This window comes from Rhododendron vialii, chromosome 8a (assembly GCF_030253575.1).
Source record: "Rhododendron vialii isolate Sample 1 chromosome 8a, ASM3025357v1".
In the NCBI taxonomy this organism is placed as follows: Eukaryota; Viridiplantae; Streptophyta; class Magnoliopsida; order Ericales; family Ericaceae; genus Rhododendron; species Rhododendron vialii.
In genome coordinates this window covers 18352501-18371755 of record NC_080564.1, presented here as the reverse complement: position 1 = coordinate 18371755, position 19255 = coordinate 18352501, and the positions used below count along the sequence as shown (strand labels likewise).

Sequence of the window (19255 nt, the reverse complement as noted above, 5' to 3'; positions counted from 1 at the left end):
TTATAGATTTGCGTATGCTTGCTGCCCAAGCATCCCTGTTGCCTTAGGATTCCTATCTCGTATAGGAAACCCTGGATATCAAGGATTCTCGTTTTCCTTATCAATTCATTATAAAAGAGTCCTTTTAGGGTTCTTTTCCTTTAAAAGCCGAACATCCCATTCTCGTTGGGTATCTTTCTCAGATCCTATATTCTTGGGATCTCATCCATGACTATTCTGGAATCTTCCAGAGTACTCCTTTTGCTCTTGCTCTTGATTGGAGCTCTTTCCTTGTTTGGCTGTATCGTAGCCAAACAGTCTGCCTGGACCAGCTACTTCACATGTAACTTGGTCCAATGTAATCGGAATGTCTCTATCTGCCGAACAGTTAGTTTACACCAATGACTTCTCATGTTATTGGCCTTTATCGCCGTTCAACGCACTGATCGGCGATAAGTCCTGTCCAATCTTTCACGTGTTCTTATACATCACATGTTCGGCAATTAGATGTATCTGTTCGGGAATACCTCCCTACATTTCCCTATAGAATATATATATATATATATGTATATGTATATATATATGTATATGTATATAAATGAGAGTTTGGTTCATTTATGTGGTTTCTTACCCCTTTCTCTTCACCTTCTTCAGATTTGCTCTATCTACTGTGATTGGGAACGTTTTCTTTGCCATATTCACCTTCTTCTTCTTTTTTTTATCGGCAAAAGATAAAAAATTTATTAACTCATAACACAGAGTACAGAGCTAAAAGAATCATGGATACACCGGTCTGACCATCCATGACCTTCATCTCCTAACCACAAGGAGGAAATTGAATTGGGCCCAATAGGCTGAACCCAAACCAAGGAAAAAACACCTAACCAGCCCAGGTTGGAGAGACACTAACTCAAACCAAAACAGCCCAAAAACCAACTAACGGGTAAAACCCACACACCTAATACAACCCTACACACCAAATCCCTACACACCAAATCTTAACCCAAACCAAAACCGATCCCCCTTCCGCTGCCTTCAAAGACACCATCACCGCCACTGCCACCACCATCGTACCTGCCAAACCAGCCAAAGCCCCCACCAAACAATCACAGAACAACAACATTGCACCGCCGTCCAACAGCCACAACCACCGCCACCGTCATCACTGCCAGGAAAAGACCCAAAACAGTTTAGCACGCGCACTCCAACCACCAAACAAACCGAAAGTTGGGATGGACCGTGTCACGACCCTGACCTGCCCCTTGAGGTCTTAATCATGACAAATGCCAGTGATTTCTCACTAAGGCCAAATCTCAAATGAAATATCATCTAAGCAAGTGATAATCAAAAGGGACTAAACATAACAGCGGAAGCAAAAGACGACTTTTATTGATAACGAACCAAAGTCTTACTTAGGTTTTACAAACCAAAAGATAAACCTCTCAGAGCTGTGCTTACTTACAAACTCAAAAGCTAACAAACCATGTACAAAGCAAAGTGTCAACAAGCATAACTTCCTTTCTACAAGTTTCCAAAAAATACAACACGTCCCAAAAGAAAACACCATGCCACCCTACGCATCGCTTCCTGAAAGGTGGAAAAGAAAATCCATAAGCCAAAGCTCGTGTGAATGATTAATACTTAACTCATATGCCTTCCATGGACAATGCAAAATAATTTGATAATATTTCAAAACAAAGAACTCAAATCCATAAGCCAAATATAATGCACATTCTGCTATTCAAAATTCAAAAGCTACCGAGCGTCCCCTGTAGTGGATAAGCCAGACGTCTATGCATTATTCCAAAACACACACCAACCTCAAACACCCTTGCTAGCCATTAAGCCGTCCCCTAGCAAGACCGGACGTTGGGAATGCCATTAAATAGATTCGCAAAAATTTCACAAATGGGTCCACCTTCCATTTGTGTCCATGGAGTACACAATTTTTAAAACATGTTCAAATAAGCTTGATAAGGAAAACAAGTTCAAAACCATGTGTTTAGGTATTAAATCACTCACATCGGCTCTACGAACCACCCGAGCTTCCTAAAACAATTAGGCAGTAAAAACATGATTAGAAGATGCTAAACAATCCTATTTTTATGAACATAAGGTCCTAAGGTAAACATATGAAGTTAAACAACCAATCTCAAGAAATAATTTCAAAATCTGCAATTTCATCAATTTCAACTTAAAATCTGACTTTGCACAGAAATAACTAAGGTACAAACTCCACATACTTTTTAAGGTTTATGAATCTAGTTTCAAAATCAGAAATCGGATCGCGATTTCATCGCTCGAGCTAAAAAATATGACCGTTTTCCTAACATGTGTCTGTGCAGTCAGCACAGTCCGAAACTGCGCGCTGCAAGGTCACGAATTTTTACAGAATTCAATACTTTGATTCTGATCCCGAAATTTTTACCATAGATAGAAAACTTATAGAGGAACTCTTAGTAAAAATCTCATAATTTTTGGAACTTAGGAACTGCCTCAAAAAAAATCCACAAAATCAGGACAGATACGAAATTTCTACTCTGCAGATTTTCAGAAAATTAGCTCTTGTTCTTCCTGCGATTTTCAACTCTTAAACCCATCCAAACTACTTCTAACTCACATCAAAACCTCAATAATCATGCTCAACATCATAGATATAGAAGAGCTACTCCAATAACATCAATTTCATGCATCAAAACAAGTTTTAAACATCCAATTGAAAGAAACAAGTAGAGCTCTAATCCAAAGCCAAGTTTATCTTGTTCCAATCATCTAGAGTATGAATTCAACCCCCTATGATATGAAATTAACATACAAATCATGGAATCAAGTAGGAGATGTAAGAATTACCAAGTTAAATCTTCAATTCCAAGCCAAGCAAGGTTTTTCCCCAATTTTTTTTATTTCTCTTCTTCTTCTTCTTTTCCACCGATTCTCTCTCTCTCTCACTCTCTCTCTCTCTCTCTCTCTCTCTCTCTCTCTCTCTCTCTCTCTCTCTCTCTCTCTCTCTCTATCTATGTTTTGATAAGAACAAAGGAAAAAAACGTAGAGGCCCTGTTTTTGTTTTGCTAGGCTTAGAAAAAATTATTGAGTGTGTGTGTGTGCCATATACCAACTTATGTTCCAATTTCATTTAGCTAGCAAATTAAGCCCAATAACTCACATATTAAGCCTAAAACACATCACATAATTAACTTAAAACATAATTAAAGATTAGGGGTATTACAGACCGCTAAGATTTGGATGAAGAGGATGCAACCAAGGCCATCGGCAGTGAAGCAACCCTAGCCATTAGGCGCTGAATCGAATCGGCCCAAGGGAAACCGATCGGCTGGAGCTAACACCCAAACACTACCGACCACCACGACGTCCTCCACAACACCGTTAAGCTCCAAGAGATCGACTCCATCCAACAATGGAAATCGATGGGAGAGACGCTGGAGGAGGATGAGAAAGGGTCACGGACGGAGGAGCAGATCCGACAGAGCAAAGAAAGCAAAAGAAATCAGACTAGCACGGAGGAGAAAGATAGGGGTGAGGGAGGAGAGAACCCGGGGGGAGGAGGAGACCGGGCGCCTCCCCCCCTAGGCGGCTGCAACTGTGGTTGGAAACCTAAGAGAGAGAGAGAGAGAGAGTTCTTTGCTTTAGGTTCATACAGATTCTGTCAATTCTTTTGTAGTTCTGTTTTGTTTTGTTTTGTTTTTTTTTTTTGAAATTTATCAGATGGGTATTTCTTATAGGTATCTATTTCTTGTTTTCTGACCTGGGTTTTCAATAAATTGGAATTGGGTTGTGTTATCTTCTTCAATCATTGACCCTAATCATCCTTCTTTGGTAAAATGCATTATGGTTTGATGATTTGGGTAAGGTGTTGTTCATTTAGGGACATTGTGTGTTAATTTTTCTAAAGATTATATTACTTTAGATACGCCAACTATGGGGAATGTGCTTTATAAAGGCTATGCTTCTATGTTTGAAATCTCTATGAAATGTTTTTATCATTTCCATGTAAAGCATGTAAATTATGTATTGGTCACTCATATGAGCATTAGCTTATGTATTTTTCTCCACCTTTCAGGATGTGAAGATTAAAGGGTTGACGTGGACTTTTTTGTGTGGATAGGCTGTAATTTTAAGACCTGTACTTTTGTTGTAGATATTGAAGCTCTACTTTGGAGGCTTGTTTGTTTGTAGTTGAATCTTGTAAGATATGTAGAAGGCATAGCTGTAAGAGGTTGACAAGGAAAACCATGTATATAACCTGTGTTGTTTGATATGGTAATGTAAGTTCCGTTTCCTCTGAATCCATATTTGTTCCTTTGTAATTGCTTATAAGGTTTGTTACTTGATATGGCCTTGGTGGGATTTCCACCGGCGCTTTGTTTTAGCCTAACCCCTAGGGACGAGTTAGGGTTATTACAGACTGTCATAGACATGAGGGTGAAACAGCTGGTTTTTGTTGAAAGATTTTGGACTTATTGATGCTTTAATTGGTGGTGGATGTAATTTTATTTGTTCTTTTGTGTTAATTTGCGTTGACGATATGGATAGTCCCATATACAGGTTGGTTGACAATGTATTTTGTTCGTAGGCAAAATCTGTCAATTCTTTATTTTTATTATTTCCAATTTTGTTTGTCAAGATGGTTTTTTGGGCTAAAAAATGCAGAAAGAGTACCGACTTTACATGGAGACAAATATTCTCATTTCGGGAATCAGTAACGCGTAAACCATGTTGGTGAGGCCTGCTCCCATTTTAGAGGCCTACTCCATACTTTAGAGGACAACTTGACGTAACTATCCATGACACCACTTTCTTTCCCTAACCTGGGGGAGCTGGAGGTAAACAAGAGTAAGTCAATAATTGAAAAAGATTCTATTCTGAGTACTTTTGGACCATATTATATATTGAAAATGAGCACATCATATTTGTGACAAGTACGAAGCATGAAAAGTCAGGTGAACCAACCTTCTCCGAGGTAAACAAGAGCAAGTCCATAATTGAAAAAGACTTTATTCTGAGTACTCTTAGACCATATTATATATTCAAAAGGAGCACATCATATTTGTGATAAGTATGAATCATGGCAAATTAGGTAAACTTTTCTTCTCCAAAGTAAATAAGAGCAAGTCAATAATTCGAAAAGACTTTATTTTTACTACACTTAGACCATATTATATTTTCAAAAGGAGCACGTCATATTTTGTGACAAGTAAAAAGAATGGAAAGTTAGGTGAACCAATCTTCTCCGAGGTAAACAAGAGCAAGTCAATAATTGGAAAAGACTTTATTCTGAGTACTCTTAAACCATATTATATATTCAAAAGGTGCATGTCATATGTGTGACAAGTATGAAGCATGGAAAGTTAGGTGAACCTTTCTTCTTCGAAGTAAACAAGAGCAATTCAATAATTTAGAAAGACTTTATTCTTACTACACTTGGACCATATTATATTTTCAAAATGAGCACGTCATATTTTGTGACAAGTAAGAAGCGTGGAAAGTTAGGTGAACCAACCTTTTCCGAGGTAAACAAGAGCAAGTCAATAATTGGAAAAGACTTCATTCTGAGTACTCTTAGACCATATTATATATTCAAAAGGAGCACGTCATATTTGTGACAAGTATGAAGTATGGAAAGTTACGTGAATCTTTCTTCTCTGGAGTAAACAAGAGCAAGTCAATAATTCTGAAAGACTTTATTCTTTCTACTCTTAGACCATTTTATATTTTCAAAAGGAGCACGTCATATTTTGTGACAAGTAAGAAGAGTGAAAAGTTAGGTGAACCAAACTTCTCCGAGGTAAACAAGAGCAAGTCAATTATATTAGAACTACACTTAATATAAATGAAGACCAATATAAATTTGTATAAAGACCAGTCTAGTTCGGATTGTGGAATGTTGGGGAGGCATCTACATTCAACCTCAACCTTCTTTGAGGTATAAAAGACCAAGTCAAAACTATCAGAATTGATTTGATATAATTATTCCGACCTGAATTGATGGCTTTGGTGTTACTTAAATCCATATAGCACTATATTTCCCAAAATTGAATTGAATAGCCAAGAAAAATAAATTGAATTGATGGCTTTTAATAGTGTTTTTCAAACACTGTCGTTTTTGTACTTTCTATAGCATTTTTTGTAAGCTATCTATTGTATACTTTTTATAGCATTCTTGACCCATTATGTATTGTACACTTTTTATAGTGTTTCTTGCCTGCTATTCGTTGTATATTTTTATAGTGTTTTTTTATGCTATTTTCGTTCGACCTTTCATAGCATTCTTTGCCCTGGCATTCCATGGCAAGCTCATACAACAACCGCTATCAAATAAAGCAAGATGACTCGAATACTCATTCATTATATTAACAATATTGCGTACAAAACCGACAACTATCTCTGAACATCAAAGTGACTAGCATTACATAGAAGAAAATTAGAGTACTCCATCCTTCCAAAGCATCCGTCTTATCCCAAAAGTCGAGTACAAGCCTTGTCACAAAATACCAACAAAAAGGCTTCAACCAAAACAACTGTGTATCCCAAAAGTGGAGCCTAAGCCTTGCCACCAAAATATCAACAAAGAGGCTTCACCCAAGGGATCATGACAACCTGCACACTAGCTAGATGATATCTACATCTTCAGCAAAAAGTCACAAAAGAACTTATCTTCTTTATCAGCCCATGAATCTACATATGGTAGAAGCAAACATTTAATTTGATGGAGCCATAAAAATTCCAACTAAACAAAATATATAGACAAAGGAATAGAACAAATCATATTCCTTTTTGATATGTATATAAGTGGGGGGGGGGGGGGGGGGAGGAAGCATTACCCTGGCTTAGAGTCCATAAGAACCTTGTCAGAGGCCATGCAATAGTACTTCCAACAGCTTCGTCAACATAAAGCATATCACTTGTAGACCTCCACAAAAACACTTCGGGCTAAAACTATCCAAACCACAAAGGTTACAGATGTATAGCCCAATCGAGCATGCATCATGTATATAAACCCCGTACATAACATGGCAAGATTTGAAAATCTAACTAAGGTTTTGGAAATCTAACTATGGTTTTTTCAACTCTTTCAGCATCCAACATGATTGTTCATGCACTTTTCAGCAAATAAAATAAAATTTCAACCTCTATCGCCAGTTTCGTATTTCAGGTTTCCGTTTTAGAATATCAACAATCTACCAAAAAACTCTATATTCTAGTTTTAGAGGCTGAAATTCTAAACTAGGACGCAAACTCTATATCCAAAGTTTGCTTCCTAGTTTCTAAACTTTGAAGTTTATGACTGTGGTGTTTATATAACTTCTTCATATATCAGACAAAGATCTGGTAGAGAGTACCCAGATTAAGTTTCAAAACTTTGTTCACACAGCAGGTATGAACTTTTGAATCTGAAATCATAAGGGAACCATATTAACGTTAGCCCCCATTATAATTTGGTAAAGAATTCGAATGTTGTTCTTCAATCTGTTTCATATAAGAATCATAACGCTCACATTCAATCACAAAATCACACAAACTTGAAAACACTCTTTCAGTTTTTTAGTACATCAGTTAAACTTTTTTTTGTGAACAAATATGACCATAGTCAAAACTAACCATTGAAGTGTAAAATAAAAGGATTTCTTATCACATTAGCCTAATTTTCACTCTAGTGCCTAAGCTGCAACTCAGCTTTTTCCACCTATCTAATTCATGTACTTGTTTTGGGTGCAGCAAAAACATTTATATTTGTTTCCTGTATACATATCCTAGTCACAAAATCTTTTTGAAATATGCATTATTGGACCCTTCAGTCTAACAATCATGGCCTAAATTTGTCAGACAAACATTCCCCAAGTATGATTCCAGCAAAAACAAAGATAGCAAAAGTTGCCGACCAAAAAAAAAAAAAAAAAAAAGCAAAAGTTATAGCAATTCATCATCTTAAACAATAACACATTATTACACATATAAAAACAAAGGCTTAAACCTGGGCGTCCTGCACCTAAGGTGGAACCACTACTAGATGCACATGCAATGTTAGTCTTAAGCTACAATTGAGCTTCTTCCACCTATCTAATTCATGAACTTTTTTAGGGTGCAACAAAAGCATTACTGCCAACACTTGGCAGAAAGCTTCAAAAGTTAAACCCATGGTTTCAAAGTTATAGAAGCAAACACCCATGGTATTTATGCCAGACCACAACATAACTAATTAACTAATTCAATCACAAAATCAAAAACCCACCACCCAATCTTTGGGCCTTGAGTAGCCTCAGGTTTATGCCTTCACAGATGGAGCCAGAGGACTCTCAACCATACTCTCAGAAAGTGACGTGCATCTCATTTGATATGATCCCTCACCTACAGGAAGGCTCCCACTGCACAATGCAGCTGAAAAGATAGAATGCAACGACAACATTTGTCATTTTCTATTCTTGATTAATGAAGTTTGACATGATTTACATAGACCATGCCTAAACTAAGTGCATGCTTGCTCGAGTGTGTTGCCAGCTTTCGCGTAGTGATGGTTTTGACATGTAATTTTAGGCTCCAATTCATTTGGTCACACACTCACCTAAAATTGTTTTCTATTTAAATAAAAATTGAAAACCAATTGCACAGCGATCAAAAGGCTCATTGTGCAGTATTTTGTTTGTCTTCCAAATCAAAATTTTTGGAAAAGCAGCAGCCCCAAACAGCATAGCGTTAGAAACTCATTCCACAATCATAGGGTGGCAAGAAACTCAAGCGAAAACCAAGGATATCAAAGATATAGGACTTACCGTCACTGCTATTTTCATCCACAATACTACATTTCTCATGGGCATTTCATCAAACACGTCGTACACATACGTTAGCTCACTACGTAAACATGAGTTTGGTTACACTCACAATGGGAAGGAATGAAACAGAGGACATGAAAAACACCCTGGAACAGAAAATTGGAAAGTAAAGCATTCGATTAAAGCAAGCAACCAAATTAGTCAATGAATTCAATAGCCACCCATAATCAGAAATCAGTGAAACTACCACCAAACTAACGTCCACCAGAAAAAGAAAAAGAAAACCTTATCTTTTCCTTTCATTTCTCCAATTCCCTCAAAACCCAATCAGATGCTAAACATTAGTTATCAAAAAATAAGCAAGGATTACACCAACTGAAGTGCAAAAACCCTAACATCAAGAAAGTCAAAAATACTTCTTCTGGAAGAACCAGAATCCAGTGAAACTACTCCCTACTAACAAACATCGGAAAAAATTCAAACATTTTATTTTTATTTATTTATTAAGGAATTCAACATGAAATCAGGTTTGCAACAATTGCTGCGAAAAAACCCTAAATCAGGTTTACGAACAGATTGAGAAATCTAGCGAAAGCTATTTGAATTTTCAACAGGGGAAGGGCGCCTAGAATTTTCAACAAGCGAACGGGTCCGTCGGTGGTCGCCGAAATCGAGACAGATAGGGAGGGAATGAGAGAAAAGTGAAGGAAAAAAAACATACCAGATCACAATGTCACAGCGTCCATAGTGAAACAGAGAGATAACAACGGCCAAGGACAAAAGGCTGCTTCTTCTTGGGTGGAACAGCGAGATGGAAGAAAAGGTGAGGGAGAACAAGGTTTTGGCGTCTTCGTTCCCTGAGAAGAGGTGAGGTGATGGAGAAGAAAGGTGAAGAAAGCTGTGTATACGTGGAATGGAAGTGGCGTCTGAAATGTTTCAAAAGGAATTGGGGATTTAGGGTTTCACTTAGGGGTGTATTCGTCATTTCACGTGGCCTTTTCCATGTATAACGAATTATTTTCATCCTTTTCATATTTAGATGAATTTTATGATAACTTGTCCATGAGTTAGGAATAAAATGCCCCTCATTCCACTGAAATGTTATTTCCCCATTAGCTTATATAGTTATCTATGTACTTGATATAGCTAGTAATTATGTAATTCGTTTTTCACAGGTTAGCCTTATTTTGCATTGTTCCATTGCAGTACGTTTGGACCAAAGTTTAATTTGTAGTTAAGTATGTTACGTATTTTCGAAAGATCCCTGTGTCCCTTAGAAGTATTTCCTTCAAAAATTTACATGAATGTTATTCGGAGACTCAAAACTGTTTATAAGTTCTATAAATTGGCATGCGATGAATTTTCTGAGATCAATTGTTAATATTCTTTTTGGTGAGAACTCTGTGAATATTAATTGGAACATTTATTTCAGAAGTCCTGGGAAATTATTCCTCTTCGTGTTGGTGACACTGGCCACTGGGGAAAAGACCGTGTTAGGCCAGTAACCCTAATGCTCAACGACTTTCTTTCGCCGGATCATCTTAGGGAAAAGTACCACGGGCTGCCAACCCTGGTGATTCTTATTCTTAAGTTCGATAATATTGAATCCAATTTTGGTGAGATTTATTTTGGCCATTGTACTGTTTGATTGTGGTTCCCCATTGTTGATGGAGTTCATGTTGTGATCACCTCTAAGAACGTTTATTGGTTAAATGCTTCATTGACTAATTTATTATTTTGCTAGACACCTCGTATGCCAAATTATGTTTAATGGTAAATTATTTTCATCCCCGCTTTCAACTTTATTTAATATACATACTTGTTATTCACTGAGCTCGTTAGCTGACGGATTTTTATCTTACTTCTTTTCCAGGCAAGTTGAGGAGTTAGGCAAAAACTCTGACGGTATCTCGGGGATTTCTTTTTATTGACCTCTATAGGATAATGCATTTAGTATAAAGATTTTAATCATCGCTTCCGCACTTTGTATAGCTTTTGAGTAAAATGGGATTACTATGTTGGTGGTGGTAAATTTTTATTTGCTGGTTCATGGGATGGTTTTGCCCCATGTTTATGATTGGGATTTATTTGGCTTTGGATTTATTTAATAAAAAAAATTATTATTGTTTGACAACTTATTTTATTCTAGGTTACGTGTTCCATGAGTTGGCCTTGTGATACATGGCCGGTCACTTCTCATTTTGAGGTGTGATACCCGAGTCCCGAGCATCGAGTCACAACCCACCCCCTCATATGGATCATAGTGTTCAAATGGATCTGCCTGGAAAGTAACAAGGGCATAAGTGATAGAATTCCTAAAATTCTAACTATCTTCCCCACTACCTTATGTTCCGTATTTGATCATAAACTGGCAAATTGGTGGTGCTGACAAAGATCTTTTGATTGATTTGCTTGTACTTTGGATGCAATTCAAACACAACGATTTTAGCAACTTCTTCCATAACCTCCAGCACAGACTGAGGTGCATCAACTAGCCAGATCGCAATGTTCAGGTGGACATATATGAATTGTTTGTAATCAATCTCCAGACTACACTTATTAGCTACATACAAAGTCAGCCAGCAAAGAAAAGCACAAGATCAATCCATTTTGGAAAGTGAGTAAATAACAGAAAAGAAGGATGTGAAATGGTAGGATTCTGAAAGTTTCAAAACTAAAAGAAGATGCCTAAAGAGATTTACCCAAGACCATCTCATTTATCTGCCTCACATAGACTATATCCTCGTCATTATTTGATTTGTGATATGTTAGTAAATCTCCTTGAACTTCTTAGCAATGAAGCGACGCACTTCATCCCTAGTAACCCACTCCCTTAAAGTTCCTTGGACACGATACATCTCAAATTCACCTTCTTCATCCATTTCATCCTACAAAAGACAGTCCAATGGTTAGAAGTTTCAGTCCATAATGCATCCAAGATTTCATATGGCTCATCCACAATGGTAAGAAGATCTTCACATAACATATATGGACAACTTGACACCTCGTATTGTTCATAATCAGTCTGATCTGTCATAGGCACATCCTCTCTTTGAGTGTCCTCGCGGTGATCTACCTAGTGAACTTTGCATTGCATCAGTATCCTCGTCATTTCTTGCTGTGGTGGGAGGCCTAAAATCAGCTCTGGATTGTTTAGAAGGCATGTAGTTATCCTCATCCGTATTTGCAACAAAATGTCAAGTTTTTCAAAAAAAATTCTTATATCAAGCTCATAACCATAAGTGACGATCCTATTACAAGCCTAATTATACAAAAGTATTTCTGCCAACAGGTCCTACACAAGATCACAATGCAATTAAATTCTTCTCAGGAACCAAGGATGACTCCAATTTCAAAAATATGTACTTGAGACTGTGGAGCGCAATCAATATATTTTTAGGATTAGTTAGCATGTGACACTCTTTTGACCATTTACTGAATAAGAGTACAGATAGCAACAGCTTTCCACTTGCATGATGCTTCTTCCTCATACCTCCCTTTTTTTTTTCTAGTGTAGGGAATAAATCCAAAGTCCAATGAAGAAACAATTTCTTTCACTACCTCATTTTCAAGAGCAGGGCCATGGCCCTCCAAAGCATGGAAATTCTTCCAAGGCCGTTTACATGCATGCCATACATAAGATGACTCTTCTTCGCTCCACCCTGCCACGTGAAAAACACCTGGTCATGTTCTATGTACCAGACAAGAAAACCTTATAAAAGTTGGGTTGGACTTCTATGCGACACTTCAACAGCTTTTGAATGTCCATTTCATGCCATTGTCACAAGAAAGAAGCGGGGCCATGGCACTCTAGAGCACAAAAAACTATCCTAAGACCCATAACATTTATGTCATAAGAAAGATGACTCGGCTTTGTTCCACCCTGCCACAAGGCAAGCCCCTAGTCATGTTTTGTGCATCACACAAGAGAACCTTATATAAGCTGGTTTGGACATATATGCAACACTTCAATAGCTTGTGAATGTCCAGTTCATGCAATTGTCTCGAGGAAAGAATGATAGTTATCCCTTGTAAGCAATATTCAGGTAAACTTCTGTATCTTCAAGCAAAAGAAAAATACCATGTTTACTTCCACCTTGACAGGTAAAAGAGTACCATATGTCAGTATAACTAGCAAGTTGCAACTGTACAAATCCAATTCTTACAGGTCTAGATCCTTTGAAGTTGGTTGTGCACTTAACCACTGAGTAAACATTCCACTGTGCCACTTTGCCACTTGCATTTGCATTCCATTAGTAAGAAAGTAACAACATCTACAATGTTTTGTCCCTACTCTCAAAGCCAAAGCCAAAGCCAATTTTTGGCCAGCTCCAGTGGCACTTTACCATTTTGAGAGTAGGGACAAAACATTGTAGATGTTGCCAGTGGTACTTTACCATTTTGGCCATGTTGATCCAATGGTGCCAAGCCATTTTACATTATAACAACCATTTTAGAGCATCCATTAGCCCATGCTATTTTGGCAAAGCCGAAAGCATTTGTTGGCTTGCTAGTGTCAAAATGCTTAACCTGGCACTGCTGCTTCATTAATGCAAACAATATTACAACAGCTACCATTATGTCCATCAAACTACAATTTATCAACACAAGACATGTAGCTTCTTGATTTTGGGTCGAGAATTTTTTCGCATGTTTTTGTGATTTGCTGAGAAATGCTATGAGAACCAGATTTCTCCAACTCTGTACCTGTGGTGGAATCAAGTTTTGGTTCATGGATATATTTTTTCGGTATGAATTTTTATTGGTTTCAGCCAAACTTGCTACCAAATGTGGCAATTATCTAGGCCTTTGCCAAGTTTTGAGATGAAATTTGGCTCACTGGCAGCCGTACTTTGTAGACTTTCCAGCTAATTTTGGCATCAGCAGTGAGTATAGATCACCCCCGGAGCTGCTCTAAGTCCTAACCTTTGCTCCCAACTCCTGTTCATGACCATTCTAGTCAACGCGGCCAATACTAGGTTGGCTTAAGATTTGACAAAACTAGCATTTAGCTGAAAGATTAGCATAGCCATTGGAGATCTTATCCAAAGCCAAATATGGCTTTGGCAAGAGAACTGGCCTACTTCTATGGAAAGTTGCTTTGTAATTGTTTGGTTCGCTTGGATAAGTAAATTTAATAGTTTCACAAATGTGAATACAATAACAAGCCTCCTATAATAACGGTTTAACTAAAGGATTTGGAGACATTTCCTAGTACACAGACTACATCTTTTATTGCTCACCCACGGCATATTTTTTGATCAGAAGACATTTTTAGTATTCATAAAATGCCTTACGGCCATTACAAAGATATCCATTAACTTTTGGAGCTGAAAGAACAACAGAGGCAGCTAACTGGCTGGGGGGTCCTACCCATACACTTTTTGTGGTCCCTTTTGTAGGGGTAGGCAATGATAGGCAAACCAAATCAAACACAATCATGAGCTCCGATCGAATCCAAGACACCCAAACTCACTCGGGACCTGCAAACCTGAACCACGAACCCAAGGCGCATCACCAGTGACGAAACGCTGACGACTACGTAGTGGAGATGATGGAGGATGTGGAAGAGGAGAAGTCAAGGTGTCTGGCGGCGATCAGATAAGGGTGGAGAGTGATGAGAGCGGATATATCCAATTGGGAAAGACCCACACACCCCCCCCCCCCCCCCCCCCCCCCAAAAAAAAAAAAAAAAAAACAGTCCAAAGAGTGCTAGGCTTTAACTAGGAAGCTGCATTCAAGTTTCCCGAAAACTCTTACAACTGTCGTGGTGTGGGCACTGGACCACATAGAGAAAACTTGCAAGCACTAGATAATCAAACCAACTTACAACAATACTAGAAAACTGACTGCAAAGGCCACAAGGTTTGATGAAAAACAATATCAACCACATGCACGTCTACAGCCAGGCAAGACTCATCTAGTTCTGAAAATACTACTGGCTTCAAAATTATACTGAAAGATTAAAAAATTAGTAAGAGATTCTTTTTCCAAAAACTCAGTGTTTAGGCCAGATTACGTGCACCTCAACTAATCCTGAAGCCCACCAATCCCACCAACCACGAGTGGGGAGCCCCATTAAAGCTAACTTGACAAAATAGAAATTGTACTAAACGAAGAAGTTACTGTCTTAAAAGTTTTCAAAAATAAAAGCACAATAGAATCAGAACTTGACTACAGAACATATACGAGAATCAGAGTGGTTAATTAGAGTTACCTTGGTCGTGGAGAGTGTTAAAGCATCCAACTCTAAATCAATTGGCAAAGAGTGTAGAGGCTGCCCAAGCTCATATACTAGTTTTGGAGGAGATAATTAACCAATATGGGACAAATTCCAACACTCTCCCGCACGTGCGACCCCTGACTTGCATGTGGAGAGGTAAACAAAAGATCCATAACACTTAGATCACAACAAACAACGGTGCACTTATGGCACAAACAAGGGGGAACAAATTCTCCAAAATCCTAGCTTTGATACCATGTTAAATCATCCAACTCCAAACCAATTGGCAAATAGTGGAGAGGCCGCCCAGGCTCATATACTTGTTTTGGAGGAGATAATAAACCAATGTGGGACAAATCCCAACAGAGAGGAGGTGGAGAAGCTTTCACTAAGAGACGCGGCCATCTCTTGTGTCGAGTTCCAACTTAACAACCCTTCGATAAGCCATAATCTAGTCCAAATCCCTCTCGTCTTCAAGGGACTCGTCTAACACGGAACTAGAAAAAAGATTAAACAATCTTTTTTATCAACTACCATTGTGCCTGTTAGACACATGAAGCCGAAAGAAACACCAATGTATTTTTTTTCCCGTCCATAGAACTGGCACACTGCTAGTTACATTCTAACCATTTGTACCAGAATATACAAGCCTTTTTGCTTGTTGAAGGTTATGAACAGATAAAAAACTATTTTTACTTATAAGGTGGAATGTTTCCTCACTTGTGATGATTTTTTCCAATCCTTTGCAAAAGATCCTCAATTGCCCTGATTATCTAAATAATTTATGAAAACATCATCCTAATTGCTTGTACATGCAAGTTTTTTTTTTTTTTTTTTGCAAGTCTTTTTTGCTTGTGCAGAGCAAGTTACTATAAGAGATAGGTTGTCTCAAAAATGAAGTCTTAAGGGATCGTAAGGCCAACAAAAACCATGACTTTGTTGCCTAAGATGATTATCAGGTGCCGCAAAAGATCGAGCCAGGAAACAAACCTGCAAGATTACAAAAAGTGAGGACAAAACACTATAGATATGCAATTTGATTTCTTTCGATGTTGAAAACATATCTACGGGATTCAAAATTTTAGTTTTGAGGTTACAAAAGAAGAGGAGGGAAAAACTCGTGACCATCATGGAATTTGATGCAAAAAAACATAGGAAGAATTACTGATTAGTAACTTAAGCATCTGAATAACAATAAAACCATTACATGGCACTTTATATCGCACTAGGTGAAAGCCTTCGTACACAGCACAAATGTCATGCCCAGTGATTGGTAATCATAGAGAATAACTCAATTAGTTTATATTCCTAAATAAATGTCCCTGTGTCAAGACCTTTGTTAAAATGTTTCAATACCATTTAATTTATTCCTTTTTAATTAATTCCATTATCCATAAATTAAAAATTATTTTTAAAACAAACCATGCTGATTCACTATTTGAAACTCCATGTCTATTTTATTACTTTTACCATGTCTTTCAAATGTTTCCAGCTTTGACAACTCCAAACACATGTAGCGATTGGGCAAAATAGAGAACACTTTAAATTGGTACTGCTCCTACATTCTCAAAAGCTTTAGCTTTCAAAATCTGAACTCAAAAGAGAAAAGAGGTGTGAGAAATATTAGGATTCAAAGACAAAGAAATGAAATTTACGCTAACAAACATAAACACAAATTACGCAGAATAGAAAGTAGAATTTACTCTTAGCAAAACATTAAATAGGAAAACAACATCAACCTTAATCATATACAACTGCAAATTGTTCAATACATTATTAATTTGTTCAACTTGCAAGTTGCAATTTTAATAGGTCCCTCCCCAACAAAAAAGAGGGCCGACTAACTCTTGCATTTAATCTCAGCAACACCTAATCCTAGCCTATTGATGCACGGACACGGATACAGGGACACGGGAATTCTAAAAAAATGGGGACACGGACACAGCGGGGGACATGCCACGTGTATATTTATTTATATATATATTTCAATTTTTTCCAAGCTAAAATGGCAAAATGTGGACAAAACGAAAAATTTATAGTTCCAATGCCATTCAAACAAAACAAGACATCCATAAGTTCAATACAACCCTATTGAAAAATTACAGTTTGACCCCTGAAATTTTTTTAAAATTAAAATTGGCCCCCAAAATTTTAAAAAATTATTGTTTGACCCCCAATTTTTTTTTAAAATTACACTTTGAGCCCCGTCGTGTCCCTCTAAAAAATTTAAATTAATTATGGGTCACGCCACATGCCTTGTCCCATACATGTCTCCGCTGTGTCCCCATGTCCGACACTGCAATACGTCGACCTCTAGAGGTGTCGGTGCTTCATAGATCCTAGCTTATCTAGACTTGAAGTAAAATTTGGGTCCACATCGAATGTAAGTGAAGTCAACTATCAAAAAATAAATCCGCAACAAAACTGGAATGTTCAAAACTATTGGCATGGTACCCTTTTGATTCAACATCCCTCTAACCTCCCGCCTTAACCACCATTTTTTAGTTTAAAAAAAGCTGTCTTCAATCCAGGATTAATGTCCTGCACAATGATAATGGCTTTGTTTGGTTGTGAGTTTAGTTTAGTTTAGTTTTGGTAGTAGGTGGAGAGAGAAATAGGGTAATGATTGAAGAGAGGGGTAATGATTGGAGAGAGATAAAGAGAGATGAGATAGTAATAATTGGAGAAATAGGGTAATGATTGGAGAAAAAAATAAGGTAATGATTAAAATCTAAACTAAAACTAAAAATGAAATGGCAACCGAACAATACCAATAATTTTAACATACGTAGACCTGGCACTCGCATACTCAAACTTCTAAGCAAATCCAATTCCGCATTATTGTGCAATTATCCTTTCTAACATTCCTATGCCGAGCCCTAAATGAGTCAGCACCAAAGGAGCTCTTTAGGAATATGATTATGCTGAGCATTTGTACCATCCAATGAAGCCTTATCACCAAAAGCTATCCTAATTTTTTTCCCATCAAACCTTTTCTCAAATATGAAATACAAAACACGTAAATGAAAGGGGTGGAGTGAAGTAGAACATAACAAAAAACATAGCATACAATACCACAACTAATCTACTCACCTCTGGATGTTAAAACCATGTTCCGGCTGTAGGGTAGTTTAAAACATCAGAAGTGTCATACCAATGCATTGTTGCCTTCCAAATTGGTCCTGAAGGTTCTTTCAAGTTCACCCGGAGGTTATCACATTTCAAATCAAAATGCAAGATATCCTTTGAATGTAAATACTCCATTCCAACTGCCACGTCCATTGCGATTATGAGCCGATTGCGAAGATCAAGCTGTCTGCATAGCTAGCCTATGAAAGCCGTTCACCAAGTATTCTGTCACAATAGCAACTGTTCGTCGTGTTCCATCCAGCTCCACCCCATATAATGTGACCACATTCGGATGGTGTAGCTTTTGAGAGGATATCAGCTTCGTGCCACAGGTCTGCCGCCTGCAGATATATGCTAGTTGTTAAATGTAGAAGTAAAATAATTTACAATAAAATCACAAAATCCTCAATAAGAGAAGGTTCAAAAAACATAAGAACTTGCAAGGAATTTGTTGCACTATCTTATGACGAGATCTTCTATATGCTCAAAATATGAAGAACAGTTGGACCAATGGCATGAGGCGTTCCAAAAGATGCTAAGTAAATGGCTTTTGTCTCTGACCCTCTAAAAGCTTCCACATGAAGTTCTATGAAGTGCAAAAAAATAAATAAATAGGCCATGATTTGTCTGACATATACATGCATACACCAGGAAAAATACAAGGGTTCAAGTGGTTGTCAATTATTTTGATTTTCCAATCTAGAATGGGAGTAATAACTTTTCGTATTTGGAATCCACTCATTCTGATGCAGTAGAATTAAGGGAACTTATGTCATTTTAGTGTCTTTAGGGTTAGTAGAGTCTTGAGTCTATAAATAGGTGAGTGAGTCTCTCATTTGATGGCTTTTGATTATTAAGAATATTGAATATATTGATTGAGACTAAGGCTGCACAAAAAATCCGGTGAACTGTGAAACTGGTCCGGACCGAACCGATCCGTACCTTGTGGATTTTGTCCGTGAATTAATGGTCCGGACACGGATGACAACTTCCTTTTTGTGGGAGTCGACATGCGGATGAAGAATTGATTTCACGGTGGGCGTGCGCACGAGAGGATTCTCACTTTCGTACATAGAGGAATGATTGGCAAACCACTCGAACAAAGCCCCTAGCTTCTGGCTTAATTCATTCGAAAGGT

At 37.7% G+C, this 19255-nt stretch overlaps 3 long non-coding RNA genes across 4 annotated transcripts; all 3 read right to left on the bottom strand.

Moving 5' to 3' along the window:
- Positions 1-1340: 1340 nt before the first annotated feature.
- On the bottom strand, positions 1341-2909 carry LOC131335714 (uncharacterized). The gene is made up of 2 exons (XR_009202604.1): positions 2830-2909; positions 1341-2028 (listed from the first exon to the last, which is right to left on the bottom strand). It is a non-coding gene; the product is annotated as an uncharacterized LOC131335714 (long non-coding RNA).
- A 3420-nt stretch (positions 2910-6329) lies between these two features.
- Positions 6330-9865, bottom strand: LOC131335713 (uncharacterized). Of its 2 annotated transcripts, none has more exons than XR_009202603.1 (4): positions 9487-9865; positions 7338-8911; positions 6819-6933; positions 6330-6672 (listed from the first exon to the last, which is right to left on the bottom strand). It is a non-coding gene; the product is annotated as an uncharacterized LOC131335713 (long non-coding RNA). The 2 variants fall into 2 exon arrangements; XR_009202602.1 differs by having other exon boundaries at positions 7338-8844.
- Positions 9866-11194: 1329 nt separating this feature from the next.
- On the bottom strand, positions 11195-12349 carry LOC131335709 (uncharacterized). The gene is made up of 2 exons (XR_009202591.1): positions 11770-12349; positions 11195-11653 (listed from the first exon to the last, which is right to left on the bottom strand). It is a non-coding gene; the product is annotated as an uncharacterized LOC131335709 (long non-coding RNA).
- Positions 12350-19255: the final 6906 nt, after the last annotated feature.